The sequence below is a fragment of the Camellia sinensis genome, chromosome 6 (assembly GCF_055761805.1).
Source record: "Camellia sinensis isolate YWXY chromosome 6, ASM5576180v1, whole genome shotgun sequence".
Taxonomy (NCBI): Eukaryota; Viridiplantae; Streptophyta; class Magnoliopsida; order Ericales; family Theaceae; genus Camellia; species Camellia sinensis.
The window spans coordinates 149,911,021-149,925,234 of record NC_138966.1 but is presented as its reverse complement, the minus strand read 5'-3'; positions in this window follow the sequence as shown (position 1 = coordinate 149,925,234).

The window sequence follows — 14,214 nt, the reverse complement described above, 5'->3', positions numbered from 1 at the left end:
CTTAACTTCGGTTTAAGCATCATCTCCGTTTAACTTTTGGTTAAACATAATCTCGGCTCAACTTCGGTTAAGCATCATCTCAGTTTAACTTCGGTTAAACATCATCTCCGCTTAACTTCGGTTAAGCATCACTTCAGTTTAACTTCGGTTAAACATCATCTCAGTTTAACTTCGGTTAAGCATCATCTCAGTTTAACTTCGGTTAAGCATCACTTCAGTTTAACTTCGGTTAAACATCATCTTAGTTTAACTTCGGTTAAACATCATCTCGGCTTAACTTCGGTTAAGCATCACCTCAGTTTTTGAAGTTTTTCCTTTTTTGTCGCTTGTACTCTTGTACCTTTTTGTTTTTTTAGACAATGTAAGCTCTGCATATGGCCGATGTGCCTCCTTGTTCTTGAATGTCTAATGCAACTTTCCTTCTCTGAATGCTTGTGCCTTTGTCTTTTCTTGACTGCCTTTGCATGATTCTATACTTAAAATATTTTGTGTGTCTTTAGTATGCTCTTCCTTCTTTGTGCAACCTTCTCGGGGTGACATACCTCGGGTATACAAACTGATGATTTACCTCGGCAATAACTTGTCCTGTAAACTTTGCATAAATTCCAATTGATATAAAACACATACTGTTTTAATTTCAACCTATAAACTTTCCTTAAGTTATAACAAGTGTTAAATAATGATCTACTTGTAAATTGCTACAAATTTCAACAAGTGTTTAAACAATATACTTAGCTTTTACTTCAACCTGTAAATTGCTGCAAATTTCAACGGATGATCATATGTCGGCTTAACGTCATCTTGTAAATTGCTACAAATTTCAACAAGTGTTAAGCATCTTATTCGGGTTAACCAACTTGTAAATTTCTACAAGTGTTTAACCAATAACCTCGGCTTTACTTCGGCTTGTAAATTGCTACAAATTTCAACAAGCGAAGAGAAACAGTAATCTCGGCTTAACTTCAACTTGTAAATTGCTACAAATTTCAACAAGTGAAGATAAGGAATCAGCTTAACTCCAACTTGTAAATTGCTACAAATTTTAACAAGTGAAGATAAGGAATCAGCTTAACTCCAACTTGTAAATTGCTACAAATTTCAACAAGTGAAGATAAGGAATCGACTTAACTTCGACTTGTAAATTGCTACAAATTTCAACAAGTGAAGATAAGGAATAATCTCGATTTAACTTCAACTTGTAAATTGCTACAAATTTCAACAAGTGTTAAACATATTCTTCTTCTCTCTGCCTCTTGCTTGCTGGATCCATTGTTACCTCGGCCTCGCTTTGGCAAGTCGTTTCTTTTCTCATGTTTTTTATAAGCCTCTGCATCTTTTTGTCCGTAGGGTCACCAGAATCCCTTTGATATGGTTCTGTAGGCAAGGGATCTGCCCCGTGCATAGCTTCCACATACTCCTTTGTGGTCTTTACAACAGGTCTTCATCTTGGCTAACTTCAGTCCGATCTTCTGTGTTTCTTTTTTATCTTCTGGGATTTGAGATTTGCTCACTGAGCTCTTCTCTTTTCGGACTTAAGTGCCGAGATCTTGTCTGCTAGAATCTTGGATCTGCTCACTCAGGTTGAGTTCTTCTCTTCTCAGACCTACTCATCTAGGCCGAGATCATGTCTTCTAGGATCCGGGATCTGGAATCCGAGATCTGCTCATTTAGGTTGAGCTCTCGTCTTCTCGGGCCTACTTGTCTAGGCTGAGATCATGTCTTTTCGGATCCGGGATCCAAGACCTGGAATCCGGGATCTGCTCACTCAGGATGAGTTTTTCTATACTTGAATGTTATCTCCTTGGGAGCGCTCATGCCCCCTATCTTTGCATCCCTTCTGGAAGGGTCTTCGTTCTTCCGCAGGTATCTATCATTCCATACCTGGAGGTCATCTTCGTTGTAACATCCGCTTCGATCTGTTGTCTTTGGTGTGTCACCTTCCTGGCCGGCGTCTTTCACTCTGTGACTCTGGTCACGAGTTTCTGTGTTGCGGTTGTCCCCTTCAACGTCGAGGTTGATAGATCTCCCATTCCCAGCAGGAGCGTTGTCTCCAGTTTGATCCTTTTGTTCGCCATTGGCCATCTATTCTTATTTCTTTCCCACAGACGGCGCCAAATTGTGTGGGTGATTTTCCGACCACACTGCCCGCTTAGTAACCAGCTGGAGAGCACTGGCAGAATAGATGGCACCTGACTGACCTGCAACAGAAATATAAGAATCCCGCGGTGGTTTCGACCACCCGGGGGCACTCCGACGATCAAGTCAGTATATCTCTCAAAGATAAATCAAGTACTAAACTCACAAGCTTGAGTATCAAAAGCATACCTTAGACCCATGGGGGTGTCTCTTATTTATAGCCAACTCAATCCTAGTCCCAATAGGAGCCTAACTCCAATGGACTCGGGATTACTGCTAATCTGAGACTCCAAGTGGGATTAGGATAACCTCTCTAAGAGTCTCACCTTTACCCAAACTGAAGTCTCCTCCCATTCTAGGACTCTTGTCCCTCATCCAGGTTGAGTTCCCTTTTCATTCTAAGACTCTTGTCCCTTATCAACTTATCTTGGATTTCGATACCTTCGGAGATAACCTCGGCCCTGCCGAGATCACCTCGGCGTCATGACCAGGACACGTGGCACCTCGGCTGACACGTCGGTGTCACCTTGCCACGTGTTGGTACTCAGAAAATATATCCCCACACACACACACACACACACATATATATATATATATATGATGTGTTTTTCAATATTGTCGCTAATTCCTTTCTTGTTTGCTTGAAAGTTATACTTTTCCTAAGCTTGTTAGATAACTATTATATGACAGGTGGATTATTTGTTAAAGTTATTTGTCATGTTTATTTGATTATGAGTCACAAATTAATTAGTCAAGATTATCTATTGTTTAAATTGTTTGAATAGTGGTAGAGGTCATTGTGTTATGAACCTAACTATGCTATTTAATAATGTTCTGCAACTTAAGTAATACAACAACTTAACAGAAAAACGAAATGTAACAATTTAAGAAAGGTTGAAAACAGAAAAAATATATTATTGTGTAAAGAATTACAAAAGGTTTATGACTGCTATTTGGGGGGTTTGTTGAGCATTCAGCTTTACCGCTAAAGAAGATGAAAATGGGAAGTAGTGTGGTATTGGAATCCCATTCTTTTTTTCTTTATTTATAAATCTGTTATAGTTTTATCATCCCCATTTTGTGATTTTGCAATTCAAGTGTTGGAGTTCTTGGGCCTTTTCGCCAAATCTTATTGTTAGGTAAAATAACTTCATTTTTAGTTAGCTTTTGATTAAAGTTGACTCCACCAAAGCTACACTAAGTAAGCTTTGAATAAGGCTAATTGAGCCTGAGCTAAGCTTCTCGTTAATCAATGAAAATTCCAATGCTCTAAGCCTGGTACCTTTTTCTTTTTTTTTCTTTTTTTTTTCAATTCTAAAACAAATGGATTGAAGTTTTTAGAGTTCTTAGATGCAGACACTTAGCTATGATTCTCAAAGCATATCAAAGCATATTGCTTATGCTTCATGTATTTGGATGGCTTGGTCAGGGCATTGGCCACATACTACCACAGGCCACCATCTCTGGCAGCCTCTCAAACCTCCAACTGCACCCTCTAGTAACTCACAGAACCTAGGGTTTTATTTGAGTCCTCTGTTTGGTACTATTTCTCATCAAACATGAGTTTAAAAGAGAAATAGCCAAGATAAATGAGAAGAGGAAGTCCAAGATAAAAAGAAAAAAACAAACTACCCAACAAGTTGCTTGTGCTGGTGCAAGTACTGGTGCCAATGCTTTTTGGTTATTGTTTTCGCTGTATCTAATACTTGTACTCGATACTTGTATCTAAATTCATGTAACAAAGAGGTTAAAGCATGTCTAAATACCCAAGTGTATATTTTGTGGACACTTTGGCTACAAATTAAAGTTATGAATGAAGGTGTAAATTGAGTTGGTGGTAGAGAAAAATATGATTTGGCTTGAGCTCCCAATCTATGCCTGTCACTTGAGTGTGAGTTGGGGTCCATAGGGGACTTGGAGGGGAATGTAATATCATTAGACTGACATGAACTTCAGGACATGACGCTATAAAAAGTTCAATTAAAGTCACCTAGTTATTTCAATCATATATGCTATGTTTTACTGACTGTAAAATTCACTAATCATTGAAAGCATGGCATTTCCTAGTGAGGCTTGACTTGGTCTATACCATTCTCTCTTGTACTATTTTTACATAGACTCGCGTACTGGTGTTTGATTTGAGTTTGTGTCCAAGTGTCTGATTAGTCTAATTCCATGTTCAAGGACTTGGTCATTTTGTGTATAAAAATTAGAGTATTTTTTGGGGAAATTTGTGTTTGTTGTGAGTTATGATTGATGGGTTTTATTTTTTGTTTCAATTTGATGCTGTTAAGTGCAGTAATTTGATGATTCAAAGCTTGGTTTGATTGTTTGGAAACAAATTTTTGTGTGTTCTTGAGCTGTGATACAGGGGAGCTGCTTTTCTTAGAATTTGATTATGTTGAAGAAGAAAAATTGTTCATTTAAGGGTTGGAATGTGAGGAAGGAAAGAAGGATACAATGTGATGAAGGAAGGATATGTTGTTACTTGGTTTGTTTGTTCTCATGTGAGTTGTATATCCTTACTTACTGGTTTTGTTCTCTTATATTTTGGCTACATGTACTCAGTGATGTGCCCTTGTAAGCTTTCCTTTCATGAAAATGTTAGTATTATGGGACCAGTTTATTCTCTCTCTCTCTCTCTCTCTCTCTCTCTCTTTCACATTGTTATACAGTTAATTCTTGTGTTTTGCATTGAATGACAACCTTATAAATAGGCTTCTTAGTTGCAGATCTTTCATCAAAACTGAATATAGTTCTTAATTTGTTCATTTACTAAGGAGTTAGTCCTAGTCCTGGTAATGGTAGCTAAAGTGAACTAGAGGTATATGTCTTGCATTCTTTGAACAAATTGTCATCAAAAGTGAATTTTATTAATTATTAATTGATTTATTCCATGAGTTGTTTCATTTTTAGGAGCGATTAAGAGGCAGTGGTGATGATATTGCAGCCACAAGGATAGGTGCAAGTTAAATGTTGTAGGGTGAATTTATGAACAAATGGGTGGCGTTAAGTTAGCTATCTGGACTGTTATCTATTGATTTAAATTGCTTTTTTGACTGAATGGTGTATAGTGGTGTCATTTGTCAACTTGTTGGTTTAAAATTTTCTTGCTATTGTATTTGGACGAGAACAAATCGTTGATTCTTAAGATTATCGAGAGCTAGAATTCGGGGTCACTAAGCGTGTGTACAGAGTAAGAGTCATTTGTTCCCTCTCCCCTCTCTCTCCTCCCCTCTCTCTCTCCACCTTAGATTCTAATCTTTTGCAATTTAATATACAATAGCTTCCCATTCAAATCGACATTCAAATCTTCCTGTATGCTCCTTGTTTTTTTAATAGCTTATTTCAGATTTGAGAGACAAATTCAAAGGATAGATTTGTCGAAACAAAGCAAAATCTAGTTCAAATCAAGGTAGTAATATGATAATTAGCATATAACCCAACCATACAAAATGTTCCATTGACTATCTATGAAATGACAATACTTCTCCAAGACTCCAAAAGCAAACAATATAATGAAAACCTATACAAATTTATTATGGCCGTGGTAGTTTTCTTCACTTTGATTCTTATGTTTATAAATATATTTTTCTGTACTGCTAGTTATCTGTACTTGATACACTGATGCCTCTTGTATTTTTGTGCACTTATTACGCACATTATCCCATAGTAATTATGTAACACCCCGAAAATTGGGCAGCGTATATCTATTTATGCTACAAAACCCACCTGATAGACAAATACACACATATATATATATATATATATAGCTAACTATTTCATACATCCATTTCCATTAAATCCCAAATGCTAAATACATGCTATTCATATCTCAATACCACAGTTCCAATCCCAAGCATACATTTTACAACAAGTATGAAATGGAAGCCCAACGGATAATAGGTGCCCTACAGGCTTACAAATTTATCCAAGAACATTTTTGGTTACACAAAATGGAGTTTCAATTCAACGCAAATACAGCCCTAGGCTTACATTCAACAAATAACAATAAAACAAAAAATGAAGCCTCAGCTCCGAGTCCTCCTAAGTCAATGCCTTGGCAGAGGCATAGCACCTGTACCTGAAATGGTTTCCCTTATGGGGTAAGCCACAGCCCAGTAGAGATATACTACACAACATATGGACCATGACAAGACTAAAGACGAGTATGCTCATGCCATACTCATGATAAAATAATTTATCTTTCTTTTTATAAAGCATATAATGCTGAAATGCAACAACAGATTTAAAACCATTTCCATTTTAAACCATATCTGTTACATAAATACAGACTCGGTGAATCTCTAGGTGAGTGTCTGCAAGTAGGCCCTAATGCACTACCACTGTCATTTTTACAAGTAAACTGGAAGGCTCGACACCTAACCGCGCAGTTATACACCCTCTACCCAGATTCACCATGTATTCATCTTTTCACAAACAGATACATTTCTAATCATTTCTCAAAAGCAGATATATTTCCAATGAAATGAATGTAATGCAATGTCCAATACAACAAATGAGGAACGTGGTTCAATTTACCTAAGTCTCATGCATTTCTACAACAATCATGGCTATCATCCACCGATAGCCAAAAATAGATATTTCTAAACAGAAATTTAAACAATTAAATTCCAAAAAAATTCTGATAAATACAATCTATTCCACATCTCATCAAATATGAACAACTACACTAGTTTTCATATCACAATCATGTTCGGTAATCTCTCAAGGTCCATTTCTAATTGTGTCGGTTTATTCCAACAGATACATTAAGCAAAATAATACCGTTAATGCCCAAGAAAACATCATTTTCTTTCCAAACTCATTCTCCACGCATTATTCAACTATGAAATTCTATTTTGATCAAAAGCCCCAAAAGTTAAACGTAATTCCTTTATTTTCTTTAAAAATGCTCTTTTGGTCGCAAAACGGTAAAAATTTCAAAACCAATCGAATCGAAGTCCGTTTTTGTTTAAATTTAAAACATAGCTCTTTCATAACCTTACAAACATATTCTAAGTTTATACTTTCACAATTTGGGCATCAACTCTTTATTTTTCTCAAAATTTCTCTTTTAAGCAAACAAATCACAAATTTTTCAAAAATTCTAATTAAATTATATACAACTCTAAGGTCCATATAATCAAGTAAAAGTACATAAAGAAGTGTAGGAAAAATCCATACCTCAAGCCAAGAAGCTTTCAAATTTTTTGGCAACAGAAATTAATCTGCTCTGAGCCAAACGACGCATTTTCCGCCCTCTACGTTTTGATCTAAAGCACTAGGGGTCAAAAATGACTTATATTAGATCAAACCCATGAAATACCAACATTGGAATTCTTTTTCTCTTCTTTTCACGGCAAGACCTCCCAAGAACTCCCAAAAGTTCAATAAAAAATCCTTTTGGTTACTTTTATAGATATTTCCTAAACAAATATCTAACTATATATATATACACCTATATATATATATATATATATATCAATTAAAATTACATTTCAACATCTTTAATGACAAAAGTAAATATAATATTTTCTCACCACAAAATATATTTCGTTTAATGGTACACACTATAAATATTCACAACTCTTTTATGGTAATTAAATAAAAATAATAAAACCACAGCAATATTACATGGTTACTAACGGGTCACAATTTAATCAATTGGTTCCAAAATGAATAGAGTTTAATAATTTAAAATAAATCCCCAATTGATTTATCTCAAATCATGGTCCGAACATCCAAAACTCAATTTGAAATTCTGCTATAAATTAAACTGAATACCAATCAGTCCGTGAATTTTCATAAAATAAATACTCATCATTAAATTATGAAATTTTTATCCAACGTGATAGACTCATATGGGAACAACATATAAAAATTTCATAATTTTATGAGATCGGGAACTATTTTTAAAAAATACAAAACCGAACTGTTTTCGCACAAAATTTACACGACAATCAAATTCGAAAATTTGCTCAATTAAATTATGCGCTGGCTATTTGGGTCATTACAAATTAACTTTATGATATCTTGAATTGAATTGGCATCAGGGTTCTTCACAGTCTGCCATCCTCAGTGAAGCTACCATCAACCTGTTGATTATGCTGATGTACTAAAGCCTTCTCACATTGCACTACCTTTACATGGATGTAAGTCTGGAACTATTTTACATGTAAGACACTTCTATTAGTTCTTTAAGCTTTTAAACAGATACCTTTTTCAATTGTAACCAGTGACCAAGTTGAATGTATTAATTGAGCAGTAACATCAAAATTCAAATGAAGAATTTTGAATTTATTACACTTCTCATTACTTGGATTGGGATTTTTAAAGTTTCTGCTCAACTTAGTAGCCACCTAGAAGTAAATAGGATTTTTTTAATTGGATTCTTAACTCTATCTGCTTTTTGGGTTTTTGATTATACTCCATTTGGTTTTCGAGAAAATCTAGTAAAGAGAAGGAAAATTTTGAATTTATTAGGTTTCTCATTACTTGAATTGGGAATGTAAAAAGTTTTACTGAACTTAACGTAGTAGAAGTAGATAGCATTAGTTAATTGAATTCTTAATTTTGTTGTCTATTTGGATTATGGGAAAATCAAAGCATTAGTTACTATCCTCTCTCTATGTACTTCTTGGGTTTTTGATTATACTATGTTTGGTTGTTGAGTAAATGTAGTAAAGAGAAATGAAGGAAGAATTTGAACTTTTTAAGTTTCTCATTTCTTGGATTGGGAATTTAAAATTTTCTAGCTTAACTTAGCCTTCTAGAAGTAAACAACATTAGTTAACTAAATTCTTAATTTTGTTGTATGTTTGGATGATGAGAAAATGAAAGAAGGAATTGCAATTTTAAGATATATTTTGATTTTGAAAATTGAACTTGAGCTTTAAAAAAAAAGTAGTAACTATGCTCATTCGAGCAGGGTTATACTTTTTTTAGGTTTTTAGGTAATGACAAAGATAATGTATTGAAGTGCATTTGTCTGTGATTGGATTGAAGTTTGTCAATTTCTTCAATTTTAGTTTTAGTTTTTGTTGGTTTCACATCTATCTCAATTCATTGACAGTATTAGTACATTAGATTGATTTCTATGTTTTCTTTTAGTTCTAGGGTTTTTTTTGGTTTCATTCAAAATAGGACCTTGCTATCTGAGGATAAGTCAGAAAATCAGACATAATAAAAAGAAAAATAAGAGAGAGAGAGAGAGAGAGAGAGAGAGAACAGAAAGAAAGAATTTTGTATCTTCGTATTTTCTTCACATTTTGAATTATGTAGTACAAGTACTTGAGTTACAAGTATTCCTGCAACTGTGCTTACTACAACTTTGTGCAGTAGAATATTAGTTTTCTGAAAACCAATTACAAGATAAAACTAAGATTCTCCTTTTTACCCTTTTCTTTTTTCTTTTATTTTCTTAGGAAGTTGTTGAGCATATGGTATATAGTTGTTCAAATAGTTTTTAATTCCTTATCTAAATCTGAGAAATGAAGAACTCTATTGGCTATTTAGCTGATGGTTGGTGGTTATTGTGGCTGCATGCGCCACTTTACAGTCTTCACAAGGGGTGCTAGCCATGGTTCTGAACATTGGCCATTTCGTCGCGAACTGGCTAATGTGTATCTAGTTTTTAATTTGTAACTCCTGTCTAGATTATTCAGAGTAACGTGTAACAAGGCATTGTGGTTTCACTAATGGATAGCTTTTGCTGGAAAATTGAGTATCTTATCTTATCTGTTTCACTAATTGATTTGTGTGTCTTTCTCTTTGTAGCTAGCAGAAGTAGCAAAAGCACAATTTTCACGTGATTACAGTGATCACCTTGCTCTTGTCCAGGCTTATGAGGGCTGGAAAGGAGTTGGAAGAGACTTAGCTAGATATGGATACCGCTGGAAGAATTTTCTTTCTGCTCAATCAATGAGAGCTATTGATGCTCTGCAAAAGGAATTCTACTCTTCACTTAAGGAATATGTTTTAAATTTTAATGCTAGATGGATGTGAATTGGATGATTATATAGATTACAAGTGGATTTTAATTGAAGGAATATGTAGTTTGGAATTACTTGTAGATGAAAACTTATAATAGTTGCTGACTTTAATTAAACAGGTTCAGAATTTGATGATTTATATATTTTGTTGAATGTTCATGATTCAGGTGAATTGTTGGTTTGATTGATTATTGTAAATTACAGATTGTATTGAATGGATTGAATAGATTATTATGAATTACATGTTTATTTTATTACAAGTTTATATTGTTGTATGTTGGCGCAAACATTCCTTTGACGACCAAGCATTTTTGGTCGTGGAATGTGACAATTGGCGACCAAATTAAGAGGTCGTAGAATGTCACAATTGGCGACCAAAATTTTTGGTTGTGGAATGTCACAATTGGTGACCAAATTTTTTGGTCATGGAATGTTAAAATTGGCGACCAAACTTTTTGATCGTGGAATATGACAATTGGCTACCAAACTTTTTGGTCGTGGAATGTGACAATTGGTGACGAACATGTTTGGTTGGGAATATGTCACTTTTTGCGCCTAAAGTGTTTTAGCGACTAAATGGATTAGTCATAGTAATGATATATTTAGCAATCGAAAATTTAGTCGGCAAATCTAATTTTTTCCCAACTAATAAAAGTTTTGGTCGCTAATTACTTTTACCGATCCGCAATTGGCGACCAAAGTTGCGACCAAAAAAATTGGTCGCGAATAGTTTTTGCTGACTAAAAATAAACTTTTACTAACCAAATTTTTAATCGATAAAAATGCGATTTTCTGTAGTGATTTTGGATCAGATTACTAATCTTTTTACATTGCATGTCATTTTCATGTATATTGTGAATAATCCAATTGATTCTATCCCAGTTATGATGATGATGCACAATATTTCCACAAAAATAAATGAGTAAATTACAAATATGTCCCTGAGGTTTATTTAAAATACAAATTGCCCCTTATGATTTGAAAAATTACCAATATCGCATTGTTGGAATTTTTTATTTAATAGAATTAACTAAAAAATTGAAATTTATAATTGCTCTCTTATATAATAATAAAATTATCTAAATTATTAATTGAAACATATTTCTAACATCAGTAAAAGTTGTTAATTGATTTGATGACTTATTAATAAAATAGGTGATTTGTTATGAAATTAAAAATTTCAGGAGATGGAATGTAATTTTTAGAATCATATAGGTTGATTTGTATTTTAATCAAATTTTAAAGATGTATTTATAATTTACCTTAAATAAATAAAAACCCAAAAGTGGAGATTCCAATAAATGTTACCGTGAGAATCAAAGCATTAAAAATTAGAAGAAGAAGCAAAAGTGTTAGGTAATGAATCAAATAGAGCTGCTTTCACATGGGAATTTTGGCCTCCATTAAAATAAAATATGATGCGGATTAGGTTGGCCACTAAATATTGTATTGTTTTTCGTTGTAGCGTTGATTTTAAGACAAATAACTTGACAGTGGGGTAAAAAAAAAAGTAATTATAAAAAAATAAAATATATTATAAAAATTAATAATTATAATTATACTTTTTTTTATTAACTTGTAATTAATTTACGCTGACATAATCTCAGTGTAATTGTCCCTTGATTTTATTGTGACATTGAGATAATTACAAATGTATTCCTCGGCTAATTTGGTTGATTTCTCCATACTCTCCTATCCAGTAAAAATTAGCCAAACAAGATTTAGGGGCAATTTAGTGATAAATTTGGATAATAGCCTTGGCCATCTACAATATTTCAAAAATAAATAAATAAAAATAAACCATCTATAGTGAGTTCGACCCGAAGGAATTTCGGTTAAAAAAATATAATTATTATAATAATATTATATTTTTAATTTAGAAAAGCTAGCGATCTAAAATTAAAGACTGGAATTTTACTCAAAAAGTTTATGTATGACTCAAATTTATTGAATGGTCACATCTAAAATAAATCTAAATCACAATGGATTTTTCAAACTAGTTTTTGGGTTAAAAGTGTTGTTCTCAGTAATTGTCCAAACCACTTCGATATGTTTCCTATTAGAATTTTGGTATTTTAAAAACGTTATGTTTTGATTTCCTAGAAATCAAATCATTTTTGGCCATTTCGATAGAAGTCAAACAAAATTTTACTTCTTGGCTAGAACATAATAATAATAATAATAATAATAATAATAATAATAATAATAATAATAATAATAATAAATTGTAAATGAAAGTAGAAATGGAGCTAAAATATTTATATAACACTGTTGGTATTAAAATTTATCTTCTCTGTCAAATAAATATAGCAAATACAGAGGGTTGATCCAAGGGATGCTAGGAGTGAAAACCATAAATTTACAGTGGGGGGTGAACCCTAGAATGCAGAGCAAGTGGCAATTGAAGCCATTTAAGGAGCAGATGTGGCAGATGCAGTTTCTTCTATCGATTCCTCTAATAATGCAGTGGGATGTGGCCAAACGTGGCCCAAGTGTCAAGTCATGGAGTTAGGTATGTAAGTGAGATATGACACGTGGTTTGCGTGCAAAGAAGTGCGTAAGAGAAAAAATACTACAACAAAGAAGCAACTATTAGCGGTTATGGAGATCATGAACCATGCAGGAAGTGGAGGAAATTTGCATCATGATGGGACACGTGGCGACAGAGAAGTAGCAATGCCAGCAACATAAATGTTGGAAATTCAAAGGAAAGAGGATGTTCAATCAAATTTACAACCCATGTGGAATTAGGAGTAATTTAACTTAGTTAGGAATAGCTTCTGTACTTAGGAGTAGTCTGTATATAATTCAGTCTCTGTGGCCAAATTTTCCTCTGTCGATTGTCATGCACATTAACCTTGTAATTTAATTCTTGTAATTAAGTGGCAAGTTTACTTATTTTTCAATTAATTTTCAGTTTATTCAAACTTGTTTCTTCGCATTACAACCTCCAAAGAAGTCCTTGAATCTGTCAAGGCATAGAACACCAACCACAGTCACTTGATCTGTAGTTGTTTGTGAAATTATGGTTTTTTTGTTAAATCACGCCTATCGATTTGACCCAAACCAGATTTTTGCTAACATATTTTGGCACGCCCGGTGGGACTTGTCTAATTTGGAGTGATGGCTAGGAATAAACAGTATGAAGTCTTTGAAGACCCTGAGAAAAGGGTTGAAGATGGAGAAGAGCTGAAAAGTGGGCTTGAAGGAGTGCAAGACAACCTAGCTGATGGCCATTCAGTGGCCAGACAGGAAAAAGGCTAAGGAAATGGCCAAAATATGGCCAAAAATGGCCAATCTAGTTTCCCTCCTATTGATCCAAGAAGAGCTCTTCTGTTGCACACTCAGCAAACAATTGGTTTCATATCTGCATATGAGAACCAAGTGATGATAGATGACTTGCTGGCCTTGTTTGAGAAAGCCAACATCAAGCCCAGCCAATCAAGAAGGATTGGAGATGAGACTCAGGTAAATAAAGCACAATTTATACCACTTGTGACCCCTCAACAGCATGAAAATGCAAATGAACTTGTGTCATTTTATAGACCTCTCACACTCCAAGAAAGATATGAGGAATGAATGACTATAAATCCTTTGTTTGAAAGAGAATACCCTACAAACTCAGTGTTTAGTCATAACTTAAATAATATGGGAATGAGACTTGGGGGGTAAGTAAGGCCACAAGTGTATGGTACTCCTGCATATGGTATTTTTGCTTTTGATGGGCCTGGTTATCAGGAACAAAGAAATAAGCCAATGAATCAAGTAAGTCCTCAGAATGTTCAGGAACATATCATACAACAACCCTATTATGAACCTAATATAATGCATCCAAGGCCTAGAGGGCCTAGTCCTCATTTTCCTTACTTCCAACCAGAAGTTTAAGGAGGGAGACAGTAGCAACAATATTTAGACCCTCAGTTAATAATAGGCAGCAAATAATGAACATCATACAAGAAATGTATGGTCCAGGCCTGAGAAGGCCAGATAGACCAATCTTTAGAAGTCCTTACCTTCTATGGGTGGAAACAACTCCCATTCTAAGAAACTATAAGATTCTTGAGTTTACTTTGTTTACAGGAGA